This window comes from Bombina bombina, chromosome 6 (genome assembly GCF_027579735.1).
Source record: "Bombina bombina isolate aBomBom1 chromosome 6, aBomBom1.pri, whole genome shotgun sequence".
In the NCBI taxonomy this organism is placed as follows: domain Eukaryota; kingdom Metazoa; phylum Chordata; class Amphibia; order Anura; family Bombinatoridae; genus Bombina; species Bombina bombina.
The window spans coordinates 690,819,674-690,846,814 of record NC_069504.1 but is presented as its reverse complement, the minus strand read 5'-3'; the positions used below and the strand labels follow the sequence as shown (position 1 = coordinate 690,846,814).

The 27,141-nt window shown below is 38.3% G+C and overlaps 1 protein-coding gene across 1 annotated transcript in view; it reads left to right on the top strand.

The window, feature by feature from the left end:
- Positions 1-27,141, top strand: part of LOC128663449 (uncharacterized) — a 236,922-nt gene that overhangs the window by 117,800 nt on the left and 91,981 nt on the right. Inside the window, exon 2 of the mRNA XM_053717777.1 lies at positions 6,270-6,320. The gene's annotated coding sequence lies outside the window, so the exon portion shown is untranslated. The remainder of the gene's footprint in view (positions 1-6,269; positions 6,321-27,141) is intronic.

Genomic DNA, 27,141 nt, shown 5'->3' with positions numbered 1-27,141 from the left:
CGTCAGATTTCTGAAAGTTTGTTGTTACTACGTGATGTACTGTGGTATGTGAGGGAGAGGATGAGGTCTGTTGCTGTTGCGATTGTGGATTTTGAAAAAGCGTATGATAGGGTAGTGCATGATTTTATGTTTTATGTTTTAGAACGTTTAGGTTTTTCTGGTAAGATTATTGGATGGTTTAAATGTTTGTATAGTGATATTGTGAGTCAAGTCCAGGTTAATGGTTTTTTGACTGAGGAATTTTGTGTTAAATCTGGAATGCGTCAAGGATGTCCTTTGTCTCCTGTGTTATTTGTATGTGTCATTGAGCCATTATTAACTAGTTTGAGGAAGGATAAATTAGTTAGAGGTGTGAGTGTTCCTGGTAGTAATGGAAGGTGTTTAAAAGTGATTGGGTATATGGATGATGTGAGTGTGGTATGTGAGACTCAGGCTGGTTTGAGGAGGGTGAAAACTTTAGTTGAATGTTTTTGTATGGCAAGTGGTTTCAGAGTTGATTGGAATAAGTGTAAAGTTAAAGTTTTTGGTAATAATAGGGAGATTGATTCCTGTGGATGGCCTGTGACTCAAGGTGCAATTGAGGTGTTGGGTGTGAAATTTGATGTGGATTTGAAAGGCTTGGAAAGTTGGGAGAATGTTTTTGATAAAGTGAGTAGAAAACTTCAGTTTTGGTCTTTAAGGACTTTATCTTTGGAAGGAAAAATGTTGGTTATTAAATCGGTTTTGATCCCTATTATGTTATATTTGGCGTTAGTTTTTCCGCCACCTGAGAGGATTTTTCGGAGAATTTTGAGAGTGTTGTTTTCTTTTTTCTGGAGTTCTGGTATGGAGCGTTTGAAAAGAGATGTTGTTGTTAAGAGTAAGAATGTTGGTGGTAAGGGTTTTCCAAATGTGGAGAGATTTTTGGCTGTGAAATATGTCAGTAGGTGTGTGGTTCTGAGTGGTAAGGATAGCATGGCTGGTTGTATGGTAAAGTATGCTTGTGGAAATGTTTTAAGACGATATGGTTTATTTGAGATTGATAGAAAGAAACCGGTATGTTTTGCTGTTCCGTGGTTTTATGTAAGGGTGGAATGTTGGATTAAAAAATATGGTTTGGAGAATGTTAGTAGGGAGATGTGGTGTGCAAACAGAATGGTGTTGAAAATGTTGGAGAAGAAGGAAGGTCTTGAGTTGATTGGGGGTTTGAATGAAAATGAATGTGTGTTGGTATGGAAAAATGTGTGTAATAAGTATTTGATGAATAGGCAGAAAGATATTATTTGGATGAGTGTGCATAAGTGTTTGCCAACAAGGGATTTTCAGAGAATGCCTCGTTTAGTTGCTTCAGAAGTGTGTCCTAGAGATGGTTGTTTTCAAAGCGAGAGTGTTATTCATTTGTTTTGGAATTGTGAGTATGCTAGGGATGTTTGGAGAAGTTTGAAAAGGATGATTAAGGGTTTGACTGGAGTGCAGTTTTTTACTTTTAATATGATGATGTATGGTTTGTGTGGAAGTGGTGTGGAGAAGGAGAAAGCAAGATTGATATAGTTGTTGGCATGTTGTGTGAAGGAGGTGTTGTGGGATGTGCGTAATATTTAGATTTTTAAGAATGAGGTAGTTACTGTAGGTAATTGTGTGGGTATGATCCGTGGGAAGTTGTTTTTGTATTTTTCTTTTGATAGGAGGCGATATGGGGAATTAGATTCTGAAGGCATCTGGAAGACAAAGAAGTGGAAGGATTGGATTATTTAGGTTTTTTTTTTTTTTTTTTTTCCTCCAGTTTGTTTTTGTTTGTATTTGAAATATGTTTAATTTTATTTTGTATGATTATTTAAGTTTAATGTTTGCATTTTGATTTTTTTCTGATGACAAAAATGTGGTCAATATTTCAGTTTTGCAACAAGAGATATTTTGTTTGCATTTGTTATTATGATTTTATTTTGTATATATGCATATATGATTATTTTTCTAATAAAAGAATTACGAAACGTACGTCTGGGGTTTTGCTGTTTCTCTCGTTCAGAGAAGAATTGCCTGGTATTTCGGGGCTGGACTGTACTGTTAAGTCAGGATCAGACTGATATGCTTCAGTAAAGTTTTTCTCTGTGAAAGGCACATGTTGAGCAAAAAGAGGCTGCTTCTTGGGTGGTAACTAGCCATAGAACAAGCTATTATGCTATTGTTCGTTTCCAGGTTGAGCGCTTCTCTCTTTTTATTTAGAGATTAATATTGTAGGTTCCGCTGGGGGTGAGAGTATGTAAGGGGTTAATAGTTTATTTTAGTATTGAATTTATATCCAATGTAAAAATTATATTCATTATCATGTATAATGCATATTATTTTAAGTATTGTATCTTATTTAAAATGTAGTTATTTTTTATTGTTCATTTTATTATTTTAAACATAAATATATTTTAAATGATATATTTATGTTTAAAATAATACAACGATCCATCAAAAATAACTACATTTTAAATTAGATACAATACTTAAAATAATATACATTATACATGGTGGATGCATGAAATGTATGAAGTGCAGTTGGTTTTGTTTGTTGCTGGCAATATTTAGTATGCCTCTATAGCAGATGGAGGGGCTGATTAGTCATTCGGTCCTTGTACATTGCGTTTAATTAATTTTCCTGAGTTCCGTTGGGCTAGATAAAAAAAGTGGCACGTTAAATTGTTTTTGTGTTAGCGAAAACATCGATTGCATACAGCTTTTCATGCTTGTCAGGTTCCGCTGGTATTACAAGTTGAAAAAAAAACTTATTTTGCAGTAGCTGTAACACGAAAAGCCCAAAAATCCTAAGCGGAGTTTACGTGTGCGCATGCATGTATTCCATCATAGAAATCAAAGGAGACAAAAAAGTGGGGGGAAAAACTAACACCTTACTCGTGCAAATGACCTCGCATTTTCACATTCCCCATAGAAGTCAATGGAGAAAATAAAACGAAAAAAAACTAAACACCCTACCATAAGCACCTAGCCTAATAACCCCAATCCGCCATCCCCCAACATCACAAACACTAAATAATACTATAAACCCCTAAACCACCACCCTGCCACATCGCAAATAACCTAAATAAACTATTAACCCCTAAACTGTCATAACCCCTGAAGACTCAAAGTTATAAACTAACATCTAAACCTCCAAACGTAACCCCTAACTTAACCCAAATTAAAATCTGCCATTAGAATAAAAGGAAAAAGCTTTCATTCTATTGTCTGATTTGAATTTGCAGGAGCGAGCTACATTGTGTGTAATGACGCAATCGGGCCGGGCTGTGACTAGACAGCTGCCCAGATGCGCTCAGAGGGAAAACCAGACCCACTCAGTAGAGCACAGAGGGCGGGTTTGAAAACCCCTCTTTTTTTAATAAAAATTCCAGCTGCAATATTATGTTACATAAAGCTACCACTAATATACCACTATGTGCAGAATTAAATAACATTATTTTCTAGGTTTACTGGCCCTTTAATTACGATGCTATTTATTTACTAACACTTTCCACAGTCACAGCAACACTCTCCTTAGTTAGACATTGGTCTAATATGCTATCGGAATACAGTGAGTTGCAATATTTATTAGTTAATGAATAACATCATAAGTGTTGGTACAGTTATCATTCTCTTTTATTTTAAAGTTAGTATAACTCATCCCTACTTTGCCTAAACCCCATTGAAAATAACGATGACAATTAGACATGATGGTCAGTACGCGTATACACCTGTAATAAGCATTTCATTTCAGAAGAGACCCATTTTTTAGTGCAAACACTTTGCACATGGATAACACATTGTTATAGTTTTTTTTATACTTCAAGTTCTTAGCAAATCAATATAGGGAGGTATGTCTAATTTCAACCAATAACGTAATCATGATGACGAAGTTTCGTCACATGTTTTGTCCTGTCCAATGGTGACTCTCAAGATCCTGATAGGCTATATAATAGGCGTGTTATTAACACAACCTAATGATTGGTCAATTCAGTCTTTTTAAGAGTAGGTCCGATGACCACCGGGTTTGCCTTTTGAAAAAGCTTAGGCGAAATGCACATCAAGGCGACATTACTCTGAGCATAACATTACCATGTATATGTGTGAAAGATGTTCCAGATATACTTAGTTATACGATCTAATAGTGTGCATTTTACTGTGGGGACTGGGGTTTCTAAAATACCACGGTGGGGAGAATATCCCTTCTATTATATTACACGCCACCACCTCAACCTAGTTATTATGTTATGAGTCATAGTTTAGCTGTGTGAAAATTGTTCCACAGTAACTCGATATTTACCTGACTATTTATATTTACTGAGGGTTTATTTATATATGTTTTTTACAGACTAGATACCTATATTAGCCTAATACATGTACTATATATTGATATAGCTACATCAGTCTTATAGATAGACATTTTTTCTAGTTATCTAGTGCGGTCAGCTTTGTGAAATATATTCCACAGTGACTTAATGTTACTAAGTAAATAGATGGTATGACATTACTTGACTTTAGTGGGATTGTATCAACTATTATTCGACATATGTTATACATGTTATATATTATAGCCAGCTGTGTGAAATTTGTTCTACAGTGACTTTATATTTACCTGACCATTTATACTAACTGGAGGTCTATCTCTATAAGTTACTTACTTATTTACTTGACACCAACATTAATCTGACATGAATAATATATTGATTTTGCTATATCAGCTGAATAGATAGAAACTTTTTTAGTTATCTAATGTTGGCAGCTGGGTTCATTTGCTCCACAGTAACCTTACGTTACTTAGAATAAGTGGTATTATATTACTTGATTGATGGGACTGTGTCCCTATGTTTATACTAATTCTAAATAGAGATATCCTATAGACCCAGTCTCCTCACATATATATAGGGGGTGCTTCTCACCCATCATAATTTGGTACCTTTGGTATATTCTACATTATGCTCTTTTAATCTATTTTTGTATTACATTTTATCTTATATGTGAAGGGTATTTCACCTTCTTTTACCCATTTAATTAATAAAGGTTATATTTTATCCTCCTATATTGTCCTTTGTGTTGTTGCTTTGCATTGTGGGGGGATGGCTTTTTAGGGGTTAATAGTTTAATTAGGTTCTTTGCAACGTGGTGGGATGGTGGTTTAGGGGTTAATAGTATAATTTAGTATTTGCAATATGGGGGTTGGCAGTTTAGGAGTTAATATTTGGTTTAGATACTTTGCAATGTGGGGGGATGGCGGTTTAGGGGTTAATAGTTTATATTCATGTTTGTGATGTGGGGTGGCAGTTTAGGGGTTAATAGTATTATTTAGTGGTTGCAATGTGGGGGATGGTGGTTTAGGGGTTAATATGTTATTTAGGTACTTTGCAATGTGGGCAGATGGCCGTTTAGGGGTTAATATTTTTTAGGTACTTTGCAATGTGGGGGGATGGCGGTTTAGGGGTTAATACTATTATTTAGTGTTTGCGGTTTAGGGGAATGGTGGTTTAGGGTTAATATTTTATTTAGGTACTTTGCGATGTGGGGGGATGGCGGTTTAGCGATAATAGATTATATTAGTGTTTTCTATGTGGGAGGATGGCAGATTAGGGGTTAATAGTATTATTTAATGTTTGCCATGTTGAGGGGTGATGGTTTAGGGGTTAATATTTTATTTAGGTACTTTGCAATGTGGGGGGATGGCAATTTAGGGGTTAATAGTTTATATTAGTGTTTGCAATGTGGGGGGATGCAGTTTAGGGGCTAATAGTATTATTGTTTGCGATGTGGGCAGATGGCAGTTTAGGGGTTAATATTTAAGTAAGGTACTTTGGATGGGGGGGCTGACGGTTCGGGGGTTAATAGTTTATATTAGTGTTTGCAATGTTGTGGGATGGCGGTTTAGGGGTTAATAGTATTATTTAGTGTTTGCGATGTGGGGGTGGCGGTTTAGGGGTTAATATTTTATTTAGGTACTTTGTGATGTGGGGGGATGGTGGTTTAAAGGTTAATAGATTATTTATGAGTGTAAGTGTACTTTATAACGTATTTTTGTTGTGTTTTGTGCAACTTTTTATTTTCGGAATGAGACTACATCAATAAATATCCATCAACATTTATGTTTGAGTCATGTAATTTTACTAAGCAGCTGAGCAGGTAAATCTGACTTTTTTTTTGTCATGTCATTTCTTGTCAATTTGAATGGTTAATTATTATTGATGTTGTAATTATAGATATTTTGTTTTTTTAAAAAGCCACGCCAGTTTCAACAACTATAAAAATAATTTGTTTTACAGAAAGAAAACTGTCAGCCAGAAAGAAGAAACCGCATACAGAGTACTGTATAGGTGAGTAAATAGATTTGAACTTTTATAAAATAATGTTGAATTTTTATGACTCTAATGTAGGGTAATTTTATATATTTGTATCATTGTTTCAAGAGTACTTCAAACATGTTTTTATTTTTAAAAAGAGTATTAAAAACTTGGTTTATAACAGTAGAGGAATTACTTAACAGTGGACCCTGGTGGAAAAAAGGTAGTAAGCCATAGGTATAATATATGTGTCCCTTTATAATGATTCTGAGTATAGATTGATAGATGGACTACCAACCTGCACTAATAAAAGGCTCTCCTGCATTAGGATTGTTCTTATTCTACACACACCTATATATAGACTGATTGCTATGGGCCCACAAACGCTTGTGCCCAGGTGCCCCCGCACCTGCTGCACCAATGGTAATTTTGCCCCTGGCTTATAAAAAAACTAAATGTTTTTAGCTAGTGGCAAATAGAATTGCAATCTTTCTTGGGAAGAATACTGACCATGCTAATTAGCATACATTTGTGTAATTCATTATTCAGCATAACTCCAAACTAAAGCTGCTAAGAGAGATTTTAACAAGATTCAAACACACATGGAAGCATGACCGGGTTTTATTTCTATATTTATTCTTTATTATTTACTTTTACTCAAACCTTAGAAATATCGTCCTACTCTATAAAAAAATGGCTGGATTGCACCCTAGTTACATATTCTCATTTAGATAAAAAATCAGCCCAATGCAAAACTACTTCACGATTGTGACAATACGTGATCGTCATGCACACAATGCTTTTAAAAATGACAACCACATGTCGCCATCTGTGGGAGCGGTTTTACACTATTTGTAGTTTCCTTTTAGAATAGGCTTTTTTGGGGTGGCTTTTTTATTTTGGGGTATTTTTTGTAATGTTAGGGTTTATTATTTTTTGTAATTTTGGGAGGTGTGGTAATGGTTGGGTCTTTTTTTAGAAATAGTAGGTTTTTTTTTATAAAGTAAAATTTTATTTTTGTAATGTTAGTTATTTTTTAATGGTAATGTTAGTTTTTTTAATTTTAATAGTAATGTCAGACTTTTTTAGTTAAAAGGTAAGATTACGTTTTAGTTTTGTTATGGGAAGTTAGTTTTGCGATGTGGGGGGCTGCCGGTTAAGGGGTTAATAGTGCAAGGAGGTAGTTTACAATGTAGAGGGCTGGGGGTTTAGGGGTTAATAGTATATAAAGGTCATTTGCAATGTGGGGGGACTGGTGGTTTAAGGGTTCATAGTGAAGTTTAGTGCAAGTGTTTATCTGGACAAACTCTTTATGCGACCTTTCAGGTTGCCAAAAAAGTTTAAGCGGTAAATGCGATTGTGCTTGCATTCACTTTCAATTTGTAATACAAGTGCATATTACCGCTCTGTGATACCCATAGAAAATATAGGGAGCATAAATTACTGTGAGTTTGTGCACACCAATTTGCGGTAATTTTAACAGTGCACCACTTGTAATATGAATTTGAGCGTAAAGAACATTCTCTCAATCAGGTTTACATTCCTAGTGCTAACGATAATGCTCCACTTGTAATCTGGCCCTATATACCTTTTATAAGCATAGTTTTGAGGTTATTATATCCATAATGGCAGCACCCATGATTAGAGGGAGGTGCATGAAATGTATTTAGGGCCAGAGTGGAGCGCTAAATAAGTATTACAAGTTAAAAGCAATACGAACGCAAGCTCACATTCACATTGCTGGGAAGCATTGCACTCATGAGAGTGCACTTCCATTAGCTCCTATGCGAGACACGGCATGAGAACTCGCACAGCACTGGGGGTAAGTAGCGCAGCAATGTGCAGCAATGTGTAAATATATATGTACAGGCAGTCCCCAGGTTACGAACAAAATAGGTTCTGTAGGTTTGTTCTTAAAGTGATGGTAAACTCTTCAATATAACTTTTAAAAAAATTAAAGTTCATGCCATATTTTTTATAACCTTTTTTTTTTATTATTTTTTTATTCTTTTAAATACATTTTTTTTAATTCATCTAATATCTTTTAGATAATGATCCCCTGCCAGCCTCCCTCCTCTGTTTTTTTTTTCTTCCCTTTTTTCTGCCCAATCAAAAGCTTAGCCATCTGGACCATTGAACATATGTATTTCATTACAAGCATAGGCCTAGATTTAGAGTTTGGCGGTAGCCGTCAAAACCAGCGTTAGAGGCTCCTAACGCTGGTTTTGGCCGCCCGCTGGTATTTGGAGTCAGTCAGGAAAGGGTCTAACGCTCACTTTCCAGCCGCGACTTTTCCATACCGCAGATCCCCCTACGCCATTTGCATATCCTATCTTTTCAATGGGATCTTTCTAACGCCGGTATTTAGAGTCTTGGCTGAAGTGAGCGTTAGAAATCTAACGACAAAACTCCAGCCGCAGAAAAAAGTCAGTAGTTAAGAGCTTTCTGAGCTAACGCCGGTTTATAAAGCTCTTAACTACTGTGCTCTAAAGTACACTAACACCCATAAACTACCTATGTACCCCTAAACCGAGGTCCCCCCACATCACCGCCACTCTATTAAAATTTTTTAACCCCTAATCTGCCGCTCCATACACCGCCGCCACCTACGTTATCCCTATGTACCCCTAATCTGCTGCCCCTAATACCGCCGACCCCTATATTATATTTATTAACCCCTAATCTGCCGCCCTCAACGTCGCCGCCACCTACCTACACTTATTAACCCCTAATCTGCCGACCAGACCGCACCGCTACTATAATAAATGTATTAACCCCTAATCCGCCTCACTCCCGCCTCAATAACCCTATAATAAATAGTATTAACCCCTAATCTGCCCTCCCTAACATCGCCGACACCTAACTTAAAGCATTAACCCCTAATCTGCCGACCGGAGTTCACCGCTACTCTAATAAATTTTTTAACCCCTAAAGCTAATTCTAACCCTAACCCTAACACCCCCCTAAGTTAAATATAATTTTTATCTAACGAAATAAATTAACTCTTATTAAATAAATTATTCCTATTTAAAGCTAAATACTTACCTGTAAAATAAACCCTAATATAGCTACAATATAAATAATAATTATATTGTAGCTATTTTAGGATTAATATTTATTTTACAGGCAACTTTGTATTTATTTTAACCAGGTACAATAGCTATTAAATAGTTAATAACTATTTAATAGCTACCTAGTTAAAATAATTACAAAATTACCTGTAAAATAAATCCTAACCTTACAATTAAACCTAACACTACAATATCAATAAATTAATTAAATAAAATACCTACAATTATCTACAATTAAACCTAACACTACACTATCAATAAATTAATTAAATACAATACCTACAAATAAAAACAATGAAATAAACTAACTAAAGTACAAAAAATAAAAAAGAACTAAGTTACAAAAAATAAAAAAATATTTACAAACATTAGAAAAATATTACAACAATTTTAAACTAATTACACCTACTCTAAGCCCCCTAATAAAATAACATAGACCCCCAAAATAAAAAAATGCCCTACCCTATTCTAAAATTAAAATAGAAAAGCTCTTTTACCTTACTAGCCCTGAAAAGGGCCCTTTGCGGGGCATGCCCCAAAGAATTCAGCTCTTTTGCCTGTAAAAAAAAACATACAATACCCCCCCAACATTACAACCCACCACCCACATACCCCTAATCTAACCCAAACCCCCCTTAAATAAACCTAACACTAAGCCCCTGAAGATCTCCCTACCTTGTCTTCACCACGCCGGGTTCACCGATCGATCCAGAAGAGCTCCTCCGATGTCTTGATCCAAGCCCAAGCGGGGGGCTGAAGATGTCCATGATCCGACTGAAGTCTTCATCCAAGCGGGAGCTGAAGAGGTCCATGATCGGGCTGAAGTCTTCATCCAAGCGGGAGCTGAAGAGGTCCATGATCGGGCTGAAGTCTTCTATCAAGCGGCATCTTCAATCTTCTTTCTTCCGGATCATGTTCATCCCGCCGATGCGGAACATCCATCTTCACCGACGACTTCCCGACGAATGACGGTTCCTTTAAGGGACGTCATCCAAGATGGCGTCCCTCAAATTCCAATTGGCTGATAGGATTCTATCAGCCAACCGGAATAAAGGTAAGAAAATTCTGATTGGCTGATGGAATCAGCCAATCAGAATCAAGTTCAATCCGATTGGCTGATCCAATCAGCCAATCAGATTGAGCTCGCATTCTATTGGCTGATCGGAACAGCCAATAGAATGCGAGCTCAATCTGATTGGCTGATCGGATCAGCCAATCGGATTGAACTTGATTCTGATTGGCTGATTCCATCAGCCAATCAGAATTTTCCTACCTTAATTCCGATTGGCTGATAGAATCCTATCAGCCAATCGGAATTTGAGGGACGCCATCTTGGATGACGTCCCTTAAAGGAACCGTCATTCGTTGGGAAGTCGTCGGTGAAGATGGATGTTCTGCGTCGGCGGGATGAACATGGATCCGGAAGAAAGAAGATTGAAGATGCCGCTTGATAGAAGACTTCAGCCGGATCATGGACCTCTTCAGCTCCCGCTTGGATGAAGACTTCAACCGGATCATGGACATCTTCAGCCCCCGCTTGGGCTTGGATCAAGACATTGGAGGAGCTCTTCTGGATCGATCGGTGAACCCGGCGTGCTGAAGATAAGGTAGGAAGATCTTCAAGGGCTTAGTGTTAGGTTTATTTTAGGGGGGTTTGGGTTAGATTAGGGGTATGTGGGTGGTGGGTTGTAATGTTGGGGGGGGGGTATTGTATGTTTTTTTTTACAGGCAAAAGAGCTGAATTATTTGGGGCATGCCCCGCAAAGGGCCCTTTTCAGGGCTGGTGAGGTAAAAGAGCTTTTCTATTTTAATTTTAGGATAGGGTAGGGCATTTTTTTATTTTGGGGGTCTTTCTTATTTTATTAGGGGGCTTAGGGTAGGTGTAATTAGTTTAACATTGTTGTAATAGTTTTCTAATGTTTGTAAATATTTTTTTATTTTTTGTAACTTAGTTCTTTTTTATTTTTTGTACTTTAGTTAGTTTATTTCATTGTATTTATTTGTAGGTATTGTATTTAATTAATATATTGATAGTGTAGTGTTAGGTTTAATTGTAGATAATTGTAGGTATTTTATTTAATTTATTTATTGATAGTGTAGTGTTAGGTTTAATTGTAACTTAGGTTAGGATTTATTTTACAGGTAATTTTGTAATTATTTTAACTAGGTAACTATTAAATAGTTATTAACTATTTAATAGCTATTGTACCTGGTTAAAATAATTACAAAGTTGCCTGTAAAATAAATATTAATCCTAAAATAGCTACAATATAATTATAATTTATATTGTAGCTATATTAGGGTTTATTTTACAGGTAAGTATTTAGCTTTAAATAGGAATAAGTTATTTAATAAGAGTTAATTTATTTCGTTAGATTTAAATTATATTTAACTTAGGGGGGTGTTAGTGTTAGGGTTAGACTTAGCTTTAGGGGTTAATACATTTATTAGAGTAGCGGTGAGATCCGGTCTTCAGATTAGGGGTTCATTATTGTAGGTAGGTGGAGGCAACGTTGGGGGCGGCAGATTAGGGGTTAATAAATATAACATAGGGGTCGGCGGTGTTAGGGGCAGCAGATTAGGGGTACATAGGGATAACGTAGGTTGCGGCGGTGTACGGAGCGGCAGATTAGGGGTTAATAATAATATACAGGGGTCAGCGATAGCGGGGGCGGCAGATTAGGGGTTAATAAATATAACATAGGGGTCGGCGGTGTTAGGGGCAGCAGATTAGGGGTACATAGGGATAACGTAGGTTGCGGCAGTGTACGGAGCGGCAGATTAGGGGTTAATAATAATATGCAGGGGTCAGCGATAGCGGGGGCGGCAGATTAGGGGTTAATAAATATAACATAGGGGTCGGCGGGGTTAGGGGCAGCAGATTAGGGGTACATAGAGATAACATAGGCTGCGGCGGTGTACGGAGCGGCAGATTAGGGGTTAATAATAATATGCAGGGGTCAGCGATAGTTGTGGGGGGCAGATTAGGGGTTAATAAATATAACATAGGGGTCGGCGATGTTAGGGCAGCAGATTAGGGGTACATAGGGATAACGTAGGTGGCGGCGTTTTACGGAGCGGCAGATTAGGGGTTAAAAGTGTAATGCAGGGGTCAGCGATAGCGTGGGCGGCAGATTAGGGGTTAATAAGTGTAAGGCTAGGGGTGTTTAGACTCGGGGTACATGCTAGGGTGTTAGGTGCAGACTTAGGAAGTGTTTCCCCATAGGAAACAATGGGGCTGCGTTAGGAGCTGAACGCTGCTTTTTTGCAGGTGTTAGGTTTTTTTTCAGCTCAAACAGCCCCATTGTTTTCTATGGGGGAATCGTGCACAAGCACGTTTTTAAAGCTGGCCGCATCCGTAAGCACTGCTGGTATTTAGAGTTGCAGTGGCGGTAAATATGCTCTACGCTCCCTTTTTTGGAGCCTAACGCAGCCCTTCTGTGAACTCTAAATACCAGCGGTATTTAAAAGGTGCGGGGGAAAAAAAGCATGCGTAGCTAACGCACGCCTTTGGCCGCAGAACTCTAAATCTAGCTGATAGTAACCACAGCCTGTCAGTGCTTGTTACTGTTCTGCACGAGTAGCACAAAATATAGGATTTATAATTTACCTCAACTTATAGATGTTCAACAAAATTTTGTTGTTTTTCATAACCAAAGCACATACCTCCAATCAGCTCTTGTCTAAAATGACTTTAGCTTTTAGAACCAACTAAACACCTATTACTACACAGGAGCGATCAAGCTCCCCTAGTAACATGTGTTCACAAGCCCCTTATATTTCTATCCGGTCAGCTAAGTGAACAGATGATTAGAAGATTCTCTGTTTACTTGCATAAAGTTTATTCTACTGAATAATCCCTAAGGAACATTATCTAAGCAATAAAGCCAAGGAAGTTGAATCATCACATCACACACACACACACACACACACACATATATATATATATATATATATATATATATATATATATATATATATATATATATATATATAGATAGATAGATAGATAGATAGATAGATAGATAGATAGATAGATAGATAGATAAAAAACAATCACATACAATCCAGCGTACACAGTGGGTTAAAATAACATAATCAAACGAGAGGGACAAATCCCACAAAAGGAGGCTTGAGTGCGGTGAACGGACTCCAAATGTAAGGAAAACGCTGAATGAGGGTGAAGGATCCTCTGTTTTGCTTTTAGCATTTCTTTCTTTCATGTGATTGGCAAGAGTCCATGAGCTAGTGACGTATGGGATATATAATCCTACCAGGAGGGGCAAAGTTTCCCAAACCTCAAAATGCCTATAAATACACCCCTCACCACACCCACAATTCAGTTTTACAAACTTTGCCTCCTATGGAGGTGGTGAAGTAAGTTTGTGCTAAGATTTCTACGTTGATATGCGCTTCTCAGCATTGTTGAAGCCCGATTCCTCTCAGAGTACAGCGAATGTCAGAGGGACGTGAAGGGAGTATCACTTATTGAATACGATGATTTCCCTAACGGGGTCTATTTCATAGGTTCTCTGTTATTGGTCATAGAGATTCATCTCCTACCTCCCTTTTCAGATCGACGATATACTCTCAATTTACCATTACCTCTACTGATAACTGTTTCAGTACTGGTTTGGCTATCTGCTATATGTGGATGGGTGTCTTTTGGTAAGTATGTTTTTTATTACTTAAGACACCTCAGCTATGGTTTGGTACTTTATGCATTTATATAAAGTTCTAAATATATGTATTGTACTTATATTTGCCATGAGTCAGGTTCATGTATTTCCTTCTGCAGACTGTCAGTTTCATATTTGGGGAATATAAACATTTTTTAAGAAATGTTTTTCTTAACTGGGGTTTAGTCTTTTTCTCAATTGACTACTTCTTGCAAATTGCGGGAGGTATTAGGCCCGCGGGTGCGCCAAATGCTAAACTTTATTGCGTCATTCTTGGCGCGAGAATTTTATTGGTACGAAAAATACGTCTATGACGCAAGTTCGTCATTTCCGGCGTCATAGTTGACGCCGAAGCCTTACACACGGTTGCGTCATTTCCGGTTATTATTGGCGGCAAAAAAAGTTTTTAATTACGTTGTGCGTCATACTTGGCGCAAAACTTTTTCATTATTTTAATACCCCATTGATGTTTGCCTCTTGCCTTTTTCTCTATCAGAGGGCTATGGTATTTGCATTTTTTCCCATTCCTGAAACTGTCATATAAGGAAATTGATAATTTTGCTTTATATGTTGTTTTTTCTTTTACATTTTGCAAGATGTCTCAATCTGCTCCTGCCTCAAATTGGAATGAATCCAAGCCATTTAAGAAACCAAAGTCAGCCCCTAAGTCCGCATGAAGGTGCGGCCCTCATTCCAGCTCAGCTGGTAGGGGGCAGATTAAGGTTTTTCAAGGATATTTGGATAAATTCTGTCCAAAATCAATGGATTCAGAGCATTGTCTCTCAAGGGTATCGAATGCGATTCAGAGTAAGAGAGAGTAAGACTCTCACGTATCCCAGCAAATCCAGTAAAAGCTCAGGCTTTCCTGAAGTGTGTTTCAGACCTGGAGTCTTCAGGGGTAATCATGCCAGTTTACCCCTGGTAAAGGTTTGGGGTTTTATTCAAATCTATTCATTGTCCCAAAGAAGGAAAATGTATTCAGATCAGTTCTGGATCTGAAAATTTTGAATCGTTATGTTAGAGTACCAACTTTCAAGATGGTGACTATAAGGACTATTCTGCCTTTTGTTCAGCGAGGACATTATATGTCCACAACAGACTTGCAGGATGCATACCTTAATATTCCAATTCATCCAGAACATTATCAGTTTCTGAGATTCTCTTTTCTAGACAAGCATTATCAATTTGTTGCTCTTCCATTTGGCCTAGCAATAGCTCCAAGAATCTTTTCAAAGGTTCTAGGTGCCCTACTCTCTGTAATCAGAGAACAGGGTATTGCGGTGTTTTCTTATTTGGATGATATCTTGGTACTAGCTCAGTCTTTACGTTCTGCAGAATCTCACACGAATCAACTAGTGTAGTTTCTTTGGAAACATGGTTGGAGGATCAATTTATCAAAAAGTTTCTTGATTCCTCAGACAAGGGTCACCTTTTTAGGCTTCCAGATAGATTCAGTGTCCATGACTCTGTCTCTAACAGACAAGATACGTTTAAAATTGGTTGCAGCCGTGGGGAACTTCCGGGCAGCGGCCATGATAGGCTGCAAAATCTTCAGCTCCTCTAACTCTCTGTTCCAAATTGAGTAAAACTCCTTCTTTATCATTCCATTACCTATACTTTTTGGATTAAGGATACACAGCATAGAATGCTCTCCCATTGCATAACGTTATTTTTGGAACTAAGACCATACACAGCATCCCGGCACAACTTAAGGATTGCGGCCTACCATCCCACAACCCCCCGGCGGGAGGCCGTTGCACTCCTGTCGTTACTATGCAGTGATACACCGCAAACACACTGCAAAAATATATGCCTAGACTATTGCATACTGACTATCCCCTGAGGACAATATATCTACTATGGATCCCATTTACCTCCTCAACGAAATAAGCTGTTTGCTCCTACGCTATCGAGAGGAATTCTTTGAGGCACTCTGCAAGTTATCAAACACTCCCTCAGAAGTTACCACTTTGAGTGCAACCTTACCAACCCCGACAAGCGCCCCAGAGGATCGGAGCGCAGTGACTAGCTCGGATGGCAAACTATTATCTCCTCAGAGTCCCACGCCTGTGGGGCTAGTGCTTTTGCCAGCCATAGCGGAGGAGCCGGAGGTTGAAAACATTATAGAGCTAAGAGCATCCCCCGCGCTACCTATGCACTGCCGTGCTGGAGCTATTGAACACATCGAAGCTGAATTTGCAGAGTCCCAGCTGTGTTGTGCAGTGGGTCAGAAGATAACCCTGAAAAGGCTAGAAAACTTCACGAGCAACCCGGGTCCAGACACTCAAGACAGAAGTGGCGATCCAGCATCATACTCATGGTCTCAGCCAGCTCTGACGCCACTCTCTGTTATCGGCCTGGCTGGGCTGATACCACCAAGACCACAATACCTGGTAATGTTTAGAAGCCGAAGGTGGCCTGACAGAGGACGCTTACCTCAGATGGCGTCGCTTCTGTTAGCTAAGTGGTGCGTGCCAGGGTCGGTACTCCACACACAACAGCAGCCGATGGGTTGTGCAGATACCATGGCTAACGCCCGGATCATGAAGACAGGGGTAGGTTGATGAGGCTTATCGACCGCAAGTGCTAATCTGCAGCGGGTATGTTATGGAGCCCACTGCTCATCTAATTATCATTAGACTGCCAAGTTTGTGGACACATTTTCCAAAGCACGACTCCCTTTCCCTATAATTGCTAAGGAACGGTAAATATGACTTAATAAGAGCAACAGAACTTGAAACACGGAGTTACTCCATCTTATCTTACCCTCTGAACACCTGTTTACTGGATGCTTATACTGTTTTTACAATTTTCAATAAGACTGCTATGCTTGGTTACCTAGTAGGGGTCTGAGGGGTGTTGGGTTCGATGTTTAGATGATTTGCATGTAATTTTATATTTTATTTTCAGTTTGTCACTTGCCAATTTTAAGAATGATTCTATCACTCTATCATATAGGGTTTATCATAGTGCTTTGAGTTTGTATATTATATTATTATGCAGTCCTTCCCTATGGTCCTAGGTCAGTATCCAGCATAAATATGTTTGCCCTCTCACCATCACCCTGCTCCCATATGAAGGTATCTCTTTTGAGGAATGCTGTTGTTTAACCACTTAGATATCTCATCAAGAGCCAGCCCAAGACTTCATCTACATCTCCTCATCTGAACACATGTGGTAATATAATTAATACGCCTCACATTGCAATAACCTCACTGATCTCTTGGTAAAACATCCCTCACTATCTAATACATATGGGCTGGTCATACTGTGTAGTCAACACTGATTTTACTGAGTTCTCTGAGATGCTAGCTAAGTACACTGATCGTAGTAAAGTCAGAAGCATTGGGTTTGCTGGAACGCTGTTTCTAGGCTTGCTTTTGCCAGTACTATATTTTATTTCTTAGAAGAACTATATGTAGAGTCCCAGCACCAGCATATGGCATTACTAATATACCTATTTTGCTTCATGGTTACCCTAGAAAATAATCCTTGGGCCTTTTTATTAGTCTTTGGAGGTCACCGCCTACGGCCGGGGCGGTGCGATCTAACATTCATCGCCAATCCGAGGATCCCCTTTTTATAAACATCTAAGTAAATGTATGTCTGGGTAGCTTTATTTGTCTAGCTTGCTTTATAAATTTATTGAGCAAGGAATTAGCACACTACAATCCGCCAATATGAGTGACTTAGTATATAAGGCCTTCATAGTTTATAGACTTAGCACTTAGTGACTACCACCAATGCATCTCACGGAAAGTTGAACTCCATATACTCCATAATTAGGATATGGCCATATATTACCATGTCTATCGCACTCCTCTAGTCTTAAGGTCTTTAATTCTCATCTTTAAATATGAGATGTTTGCACAACATTAGTAGAGCTACTAGCCAATTCTCAAATGGTTGTCAAGGGAGCTGGTACTGCTTTGGCACTAAAAAATGACACACTCTCTCGCAACTTGTACTATATATTTAGACTCCCATATAACCTGCATATTCCATACTCCATATCATCTCCCTTAGGGCTAAAGAGGGGTTTTTGAAATAGGTCTTGGTCCACATGTAAGGTTTTTATTTCATAGTTATGGTTACGGTTTACATTCAATTAGGGGATAGTCGGCTATTTTTCGCATAAATAAATATATCATTACCATGTTATCTTTTTTTTTTTTTTACATACTATTTAAAGTGTGCATAACCTAGTGCATAACCTATGTTAATTATTTAAAAAATGAGGTTTGTTTGGGGACCCAAAAGTGGTCTCCCTCATTTCATGGTAACCTTCTCTAACTGGCTTAAACTACTTAGATATGAGGTCTAAGAGTGGCCTCCTAAGATCAATAGAAGGTTCACATTTAAATTGGCAAATCACCATAATACATCAGAGTGGTTTACTAATGCTTATTTTCTTGTTTTTGGATTGCCTGTATACACTCGCTATTGTATAGTACTTGAAACTCCTTGTATTTACTAACTGTGTATGATGTACTTTCTTTTTATTTTGTGATTTGTCTGTTGAAACCTCAATAAAAAAAAAAAAAAAATTGGTTGCAGCCTGCCGGCACCTTCAGTCTCAGTCATTCCCTTCAGTGGCTATGTGCATGGAAGTTTTAGGTCTCATGACTGCAGCATCGGATGCGATCCCCTTTGCTCATTTTCACATGAGACCTCTACAGCTTTGTATGCTGAACCAATGGTGCAGGGATTATACAAAGATATCACAATTAATATCCTTAAATCCCAATGTACGACACACTCTGACGTGGTGGATAGATCACCATCGTTTAGTTCAAGGGGCTTCTTTTGTTCGGTCAACCTGGACTGTGATCTCAACAGATGCGAGTCTTTCAGGTTGGGAAGCTGTTTGGGGATCTCTGACAGCACAAGGGGTTTTGAAATCTCAAGAGGCGAGATTACCAATAAATATTTTAGAACTCCGTGCAATTCTCAGAGCTCTTCAGTTTTGGCCTCTGTTAAAGAGAGAACCGTTCATTTGTTTTCAGACAGACAATATCACAACAGTGGCATATGTCAATCATCAGGGTGGGACTCACAGTCCCCAAGCTATGAAAGAGGTATCTTGGATACTTGCTTGGGTGGAATCCAGCTCCTGTCTAATCTCTGTGGTGCATATCCCAGGTGTAGACAATTGGGAGGTGGATTAGCTCAGCCATCAAACTTTACATCCAGGGGAGTGGTCTCTCCATCCAGATGTATTTTCTCAGATTGTTCAGATGTGGGGTCTTCCAGAGATAGATCTCATGGCCTCACATCTAAACAAGAAACTTCCCAGATACCTGTCCAGGTCCAGGGATGTTCAGGCAGAAGCAGTGGATGCGCTGACACTTCCTTGGTGTTATCATCCTGCTTACATTTTCCCGCCTCTAGTTCTCCTTCCAAGAGTGATCTCCAAAATCATCATGGAACAATCGTTTGTGTTGCTGGTGGCTCCAGCATGGCCACACAGGTTTTGGTATGCAGCTCTGGTTCGGATGTCCAGTTGCCAGCCTTGGTCACTTCCGTTAAGGCCGGACCTACTGTCTCAAGGTCTGTTTTTCCATCAGGATCTCAAATCATTAAATTTGAAGGTATGGAAATTGAACGTTTAGTACTAAGTCATAGAGGTTTCTCTGACTCAGTGATTAATACTATGTTACAAGCTCGTAAATCTGTCTCTAGAAAAATTTATTATAGAGTTTGGAAGACTTACATTTCATGGTGTTCTTCTCATAAATTCTCTTGGCATTCTTTTAGAATTCCTAGAATTTTACAGTTTCTTCAGGATGGTTTGGATAAGGGTTTGTCCTTGAAGGGACAAATCTCTGCTCTTTCTGTTTTATTTCACAGAAAGATTGCTATACTTCCTGATATTCACTGTTTTGTACAGGCTTTAGTTCGTATTAAATGTGTCATTAAATCAATTTCTCCTCCTTGGAGTCTTAATTTGGTTCTGAAAGCTTTACAGGCTCCTCCATTTGAGCCTATGCATTCTTTGGACATTAAACTACTTTCTTGGAAAGTGTTGTTCCTTTTGGCTATCTCTTCTGCTATAAGAGTTTGTGAGCTATCTGCTCTTTCTTGTGAGTCTCCTTTTCTGATTTTTCATCTGGATAAGGCAGTTTTACTGACTTCTTTTAAATTTTTACCTAAGGTTGTGAATTCTAACATTAATAGAGAAATTGTTGTCCCTTCCTTGTGTCCTAATCCTAAGAATTCTTTGGAAAGATCCTTACATTCTTTGGATGTGGTAAGAGCTTTGAAATATTATGTGGAAGCTACTAAAGATTTCAGGAAGACTTCCAGTCTATTTGTTTTATTTTCTGGTCCTAGGAAAGGTCAGAAGGCTTCTGCTATTTCCTTGGCTTCTTGGTTGAAACTTTTGATTCATCAAGCTTATTTGGAATCGGGTCAGGCCCCGCCTCAGAGAATTACAGTTCATTCTACTAGATCAGTCTCCACTTCATGGGCTTTTAAGAATGAAGCTTCAGTTGATCAGATTTGCAAAGCGGCAGCTTGGTCCTCTTTGCATACATTTACAAAATTTTACCGTTTTGATGTATTTGCTACTTCAGAAGCAGTTTTTGGTAGAAAAGTTCTTTAGGCAGCTGTTTCAGTTTGATTCTTCTGCTTTTGATTTATTTTATTTTTTTCATTTATGAGAATAACCTTTTTTTTTGGGTTGTGTATTAATTTTTTCAGCGGAAAATGGCTGTTTTTATTTTTATCCCTCCCTCTCTAGTGACTCTTGCGTGGAGTTCCACATCTTGGGTATTGCTATCCCATACATCACAAGCTCATGGACTCTTTCCAATTACATGAAAGAAAACATAATTTATGTAAGAACTTACCTGATAAATTCATTTCTTTCATATTGGCAAGAGTCGATGAGGCTCACCCTTTTTATGGTGGTTATGATTTTTTGTATAAAGCACAATTATTTTCAAATTTCTTTTGTTGATGCTTTCTACTCCTTTCTTTATCACCCCACTGCTTGGCTATTCATTAAACTGAATTGTGGGTGTGGTGAGGGGTGTATTTATAGGCATTTTGAAGTTTGGGAAACTTTGCCCCACCTGGTAGGATTGTATATCCCATACGTCACTAGCTCATGGACTCTTGCCAATATGAAAGAAATTAATTTATCAGGTAAGTTCTTAAATAAATTATGTTTTCTGCACAGTTTTCAAATACTTTGTTTCTCTCGGATCTATTTACTAAAGACACTGACACCATTGGGTTTAAATTAAAAGAAGAGGACCAGGGTAAGCTTTTAGGCATGTTGGGTTGTGTTCAAATTATAAGTTTAAAGTAAACTGTGCGCTAACACGGCAAGCGCAAAAAGCCCAGCTTAGAATATCACGCGCTCGATAACCTATTCCCCCATAGTAGTCAATAGAGCAAAAAAGTGTGGAAGGGGGGAAACGCTTGCGGGCAAACATGATTGCATAGTCTCAAGTGCACTAACACAACATGGAAATATAAATATTTCACATTCCAATGTTCTTTACATATTAACTTTATATAGTTGCGGCGGGGTCCGGGAGCGGCGGGATAGGGGTTAAACATTTCAGTATACAGGGAGTGCAGAATTATTAGGCAAATGAGTATTTTGACAACATCATCCTCTTTATGCATGTTGTCTTACTCCAAGCTGTATAGGCTCGAAAGCCTACTACCAATTAAGCATATTAGGTGATGTGCATCTCTGTAATGAGAAGGGGTGTGGTCTAATGACATCAACACCCTATATCAGGTGTGCATAATTATTAGGCAACTTCCTTTCCTTTGGCCAAATGGGTCAAAAGAAGGACTTGACAGGCTCAGAAAAGTAAAAAATAGTGAGATATCTTGCATAGGGATGCAGCACTCTTAAAATTGCAAAGCTTCTGAAGCGTGATCATCGAACAATCAAGCGTTTCATTCAAAATAGTCAACAGGGTCGCAAGAAGCGTGTGGAAAAACCAAGGCGCAAAATAACTTCCCATGAACTGAGAAAAGTCAAGCGTGCAGCTGCCAAGATGCCACTTGCCACCAGTTTGGCCATATTTCAGAGCTGCAACATCACTGGAGTGCCCAAAAGCACAAGGTGTGCAATACTCAGAGACATGGCCAAGGTAAGAAAGGCTGAAAGACGACCACCACTGAACAAGACACACAAGCTGAAACGTCAAGACTGGGCCAAGAAATATCTCAAGACTGATTTTTCTAAGGATTTATGGACTGATGAAATGAGAGTGAGTCTTGATGGGCCAGATGGATGGGCCCGTGGCTGGATTGGTAAAGGGCAGAGAGCTCCAGTCCGACTTAGACGCCAGCAAGGTGGAGGTGGAGTACTGGTTTGGGCTGGTATCATCAAAGATAAGCTTGTGGGGCCTTTTCGGGTTGAGGATGGAGTCAAGCTCAACTCCCAGTCCTACTGCCAGTTTCTGGAAGACACCTTCTTCAAGCAGTGGTACAGGAAGAAGTCTGCATCCTTCAAGAAAAACATGATTTTCATGCAGGACAATGCTCCATCACACGCGTCCAAGTACTCCACAGCGTGGCTGGCAAGAAAGGGTATAAAAGAAGAAAATCTAATGACATGGCCTCCTTGTTCACCTGATCTGAACCCCATTGAGAACCTGTGGTCCATCATCAAATGTGAGATTTACAAGGAGGGAAAACCGTACACCTCTCTGAACAGTGTCTGGGAGGCTGTGGTTGCTGCTGCACGCAATGTTGATGGTGAACAGATCAAAACACTGACAGAATCCATGGATGGCAGGCTTTTCAGTGTCTTTGCAAAGAAAGGTGGCTATATTGGTCACTGATTTGTTTTTGTTTTGTTTTTGAATGTCAGAAATGTATATTTGTGAATGTTGAGATGTTATATTGGTTTCACTGGTAAAAATAAATAATTGAAATGGGTATATATTTGTTTTTTGTTAAGTTGCCTAATAATTATGCACAGTAATAGTCACCTGCACACACAGATATCCCCCTAAAATAGCTATAACTAAAAACAAACTAAAAACTACTTCCAAAACTATTCAGCTTTGATATTAATGAGTTTTTTGGGTTCATTGAGAACATGGTTGTTGTTCAATAATAAAATTAATCCTCAAAAATACAACTTGCCTAATAATTCTGCACTCCCTGTAAATCTAGGCCAATTAGTATAGGTGCTAAGAGCCACCCTCCATTACCATAGAACAGAAACTGTAAATAAACAAGTAAAACAAACAATACCAGCACTATGCAGTGCTTATTGTGAAAGAAGCATAAATAGATAAATCAATAATTGATATAAAATGGTACAAAATGCTATATAAAAAACAGCACAAAGAGCATATCACCTTTATATGCCCGGGTGTTCTACTTAACTGTTAGAATATATAATGCCCCCAATACATATATATTAAATAATAGAGAATGATCATGAAACAGAGTACTTGGTAAATCAGTTCTGTCAAACTGTATTAGATGTGAAAAATCTCCATAACCTTTAGTGTTCCCAGAGACCGATATCCAGGATTTAAGACTGTATATGAAAAATCTCACATTGTCAGATCAACAAGATCTAATGGATCCAATGGTGTGGAGGTGCCGCTCTCTGTACAGGAACCAACTTCCACTTGAACTCCCAGCAGCTGACTATAAAGAAAGAACAGACAAAAGCGCACCTCCTCTAACTGTAGCGTTTTATTACTCAAGATTAAAAAGCGCAAATGCAACTTCACTTACAAGAAACAAGAAACATCAAAGTCTTTAAAATCACAAGGTGCTGCAGTTCAAACCTCGGATACCTCGCTCCTTCAGCCCTACATGAAAATCCTCTAATGAGTAAAGATTCTGTGTGGCCATGCGGGTAAGAGGTGAATACAGAACGTCCGTGGATCACGCCAGGTGTCGACGTACAGATCTAGCCTTGAAGAAGAAAAATCTTCTTACTTCTTCCCTCTGCCCCACACAATATTATTCCAGTCCATTAAAATACACTTTTCCTAGGGTTTTAAAATGTTTTGGATTTATCATATTCAACAGCCTTGACTATTATTTGTTGGCATAGATAGGTCCTTTTAATCTCTTTTTGTTCAAGCTCAATTCACATGTGTATAAGTACAAACATTTACTAGTTTAATAAAAAGAAAAAATTATACTTCAAATGGTACTTTTAAACTTTTCAAGCAAACCCATAACACTATGAGATGAGTATGAAGTTTCTGCAAAGAAATTTCTTAAGAATTGGAATCAAGTCCAGGGCTGTAACTGCACTAATCCCAAGTGTAGCAGCTGGGACAATGACTTCTAGGGAGCCCACCTATCCAGCCATAAGTATTTTGTGGAATATGTAATCAGGAATGTGGAATAATGATGTATCTTTTATGGTGGTATTAAGAGTTAATGGTACTGTTGATATGAGGTGGGAACTAAAACAGACTTTGCCCTGGGGTCCAGTGAGGATTAGGTACACCTTTGTGGAGGATTGTTCCATAGCTACATCATTTTGTATCTCCCTGAAAATAAATAGGTTGGTTTTATAAAATGAAGAAATTGTTTCACAGAAATTGGAATACTAGAACAAAAGGTCATGAATTGAACTCAGGCTCAGGCGACCACAGGCTACTAAGAAAAAATTGTAACAGCATCCTTTTTAAAATATATTGCAGCAGATTTTATGATGTTCACTTGAAAAATGAGCTTCCTCACCAGGAACAGACTTATCAATTGGAACTGATCAGGTTATGAATGTTTGCTTTGTTAACATGTATATTGCATTTAATATCAACATCTCATGTAACCATTTAAATTAGTTTTCCTCAAAAAGAATATAAATCCACATTATAAAGTTTATAAAACTAATTTTCATTCTCTATACAGACCTTAATTACCAGTGGTGCCCTACTGACAGCGCAGGGGGCACTATCAATATCACAGCACAGAGCTAATATTACCTTGCAATCTGGTATTACAAATCCATGGTAAAACAGAATAACCATAGAATGTTTAGGGATCCAGTATTTAGCGCTGACGCTTGAATGCTTATACCACAGAAACGAAACTTATAACGTGTGCGGAATAGAATGCGTAAAAAAAAAGTAAAAAATTAGCGTGCAAGTGAAAATGACCCCTGCTAACTATAGAACTTCGGATTTTGCGACTGTGTTCATTCTTCTCTCTATATTTTGCAATGGAGAGCACAATTCAAGAAACAAAAATGTAACACCTATTGCATGCAAGCTAACCCGACACTGCATTATACTTGTGATATACCATATAACTTTGAACCCTTATAACTTTTTTTATCAATATTTATATCAATATTTTTATTATATAGTGTATATATGCTAATACCACAGAAAGTAAACTTGTAACGTGTGCGGAATAGAATGCGTAAAAAAGAAGTAAAAAGTTAGCATGCAAGCGAAAATGACCCATGCTAACTTTAGGACTTCAGATTTTGCAACTGCGTTCATTCTTCTCTCTATATTTTTCAGTTGAGAGCACAATTAAAAAAACAAAAACTTAACATCTATTGCTCGCAAGCTAACCTGACACCGTGTTAGACTTGTGATATACCAGATGATATTGGAATGTTGAAGTATGCGGTATCTAAAACACTGATAAAACAGTGGTAAACCCACTGAGAAACGTGTTACTTTTAATAAACCTGTTTTATACTTGGAACTGTTGCCATCACTGTGTACTTTTGTAAACACATAGTCACAGTTTTAATCTCCTGCTTTCCTACATTTGGATTGTCTTCCTTCCTGTTATCCGTCTGTGCTTTCAGCTGCATTCTGGGTGGATTACTACACAGGGGCCTCTAGTTATCAAGCCGTCAACCGCAAATACGCTGGAATTCCGCAGCGTATTTGTGGCGAGGCTGATTCGCCTTAGTTATCAAGCCCTACTGCCCGGCAAAAGTAGAATCTAGTGACGTAACCTACGATCCGCCGGACTCAGTCCGACACAGATCGATGCTTATGTCACTACAGATGTTCCGAACGCAAGTTCGGCACAATCTGACTACTTTTGGTATTTATTAAACTACTACCAGGTACGCTCGCCACTATTCCGGGCCAGTGTACCTGGATTTCAATCCGTCGCCCTGGAGGCGGCGGATCCCATAGGAATCAATGGGAGTCTGACCATAGCGAAAGCCCATGTTCGCTGCTGCCTAATATCCCATTGATTCCTATGGGAAACGTCTGCACCTAACACCCTAACATGTAGCCCGAGTCTAAACACCCCTAATCTGCCCCCCTACACTGCCGCAACTAAATAAAGTTATTACCCCCTAAACTGCCGCTCCCGGACCCCGCCGCAACCTACATTATACATATTAACCTCTAATCTGCCGCCCCCTATACCGCCGCCACCTACATTATACATATTAACCCCTAATCTGCCGCCCCCTATACCGCCGCCACCTACATAAACTAATTAACCCCTATCCTGTGGATCCCGAACCCCGCCGCAACTAAATAAATTGTTTAACCCCTAAACCACCACTCCCGGACCCCGCCGCAACTATAATACATATGTTAACCCCTAAACCGCCGCTCCCGGACCCCGCCGCCACCTATATAATACCTATTAACCCCTATCTTCCCCCCTACCCCGCCGCCACTATAATAAAATTATTAACCCCTAAACCTGAGTCTAACACTAACTCTAACACCCCCCTAACTTAAATATTAATTAAATAAATCTAAATAATATTACTCTTATTAACTAAATTAATCCTATTTAAAACTAAATACTTACCTATAAAATAAACCCTAAGATAGCTACAATATAACTAATAATTACATTGTAGCTATTTTCGGATTTATAATTATTTTACAGGCAACTTTGTATTTATTTTAACTAGGTACAATAGTTATTAAATAGCTATTAACTATTTAATAACTACCTAGCTAAAAGAAATACAAATTTACCTGTAAAATAAAAACTAACCTAAGTTACAATTAGACCTAACACTACACTATAATTAAATAAATTATTCCTATTTAAAACTAAATACTTACCTGTAAAATAAACCCTAAGATAGCTACAATGTAATTAATAATTACTTTGTAGCTATTTTAGGATATATTTTTATTTTGCAGGCAAGTT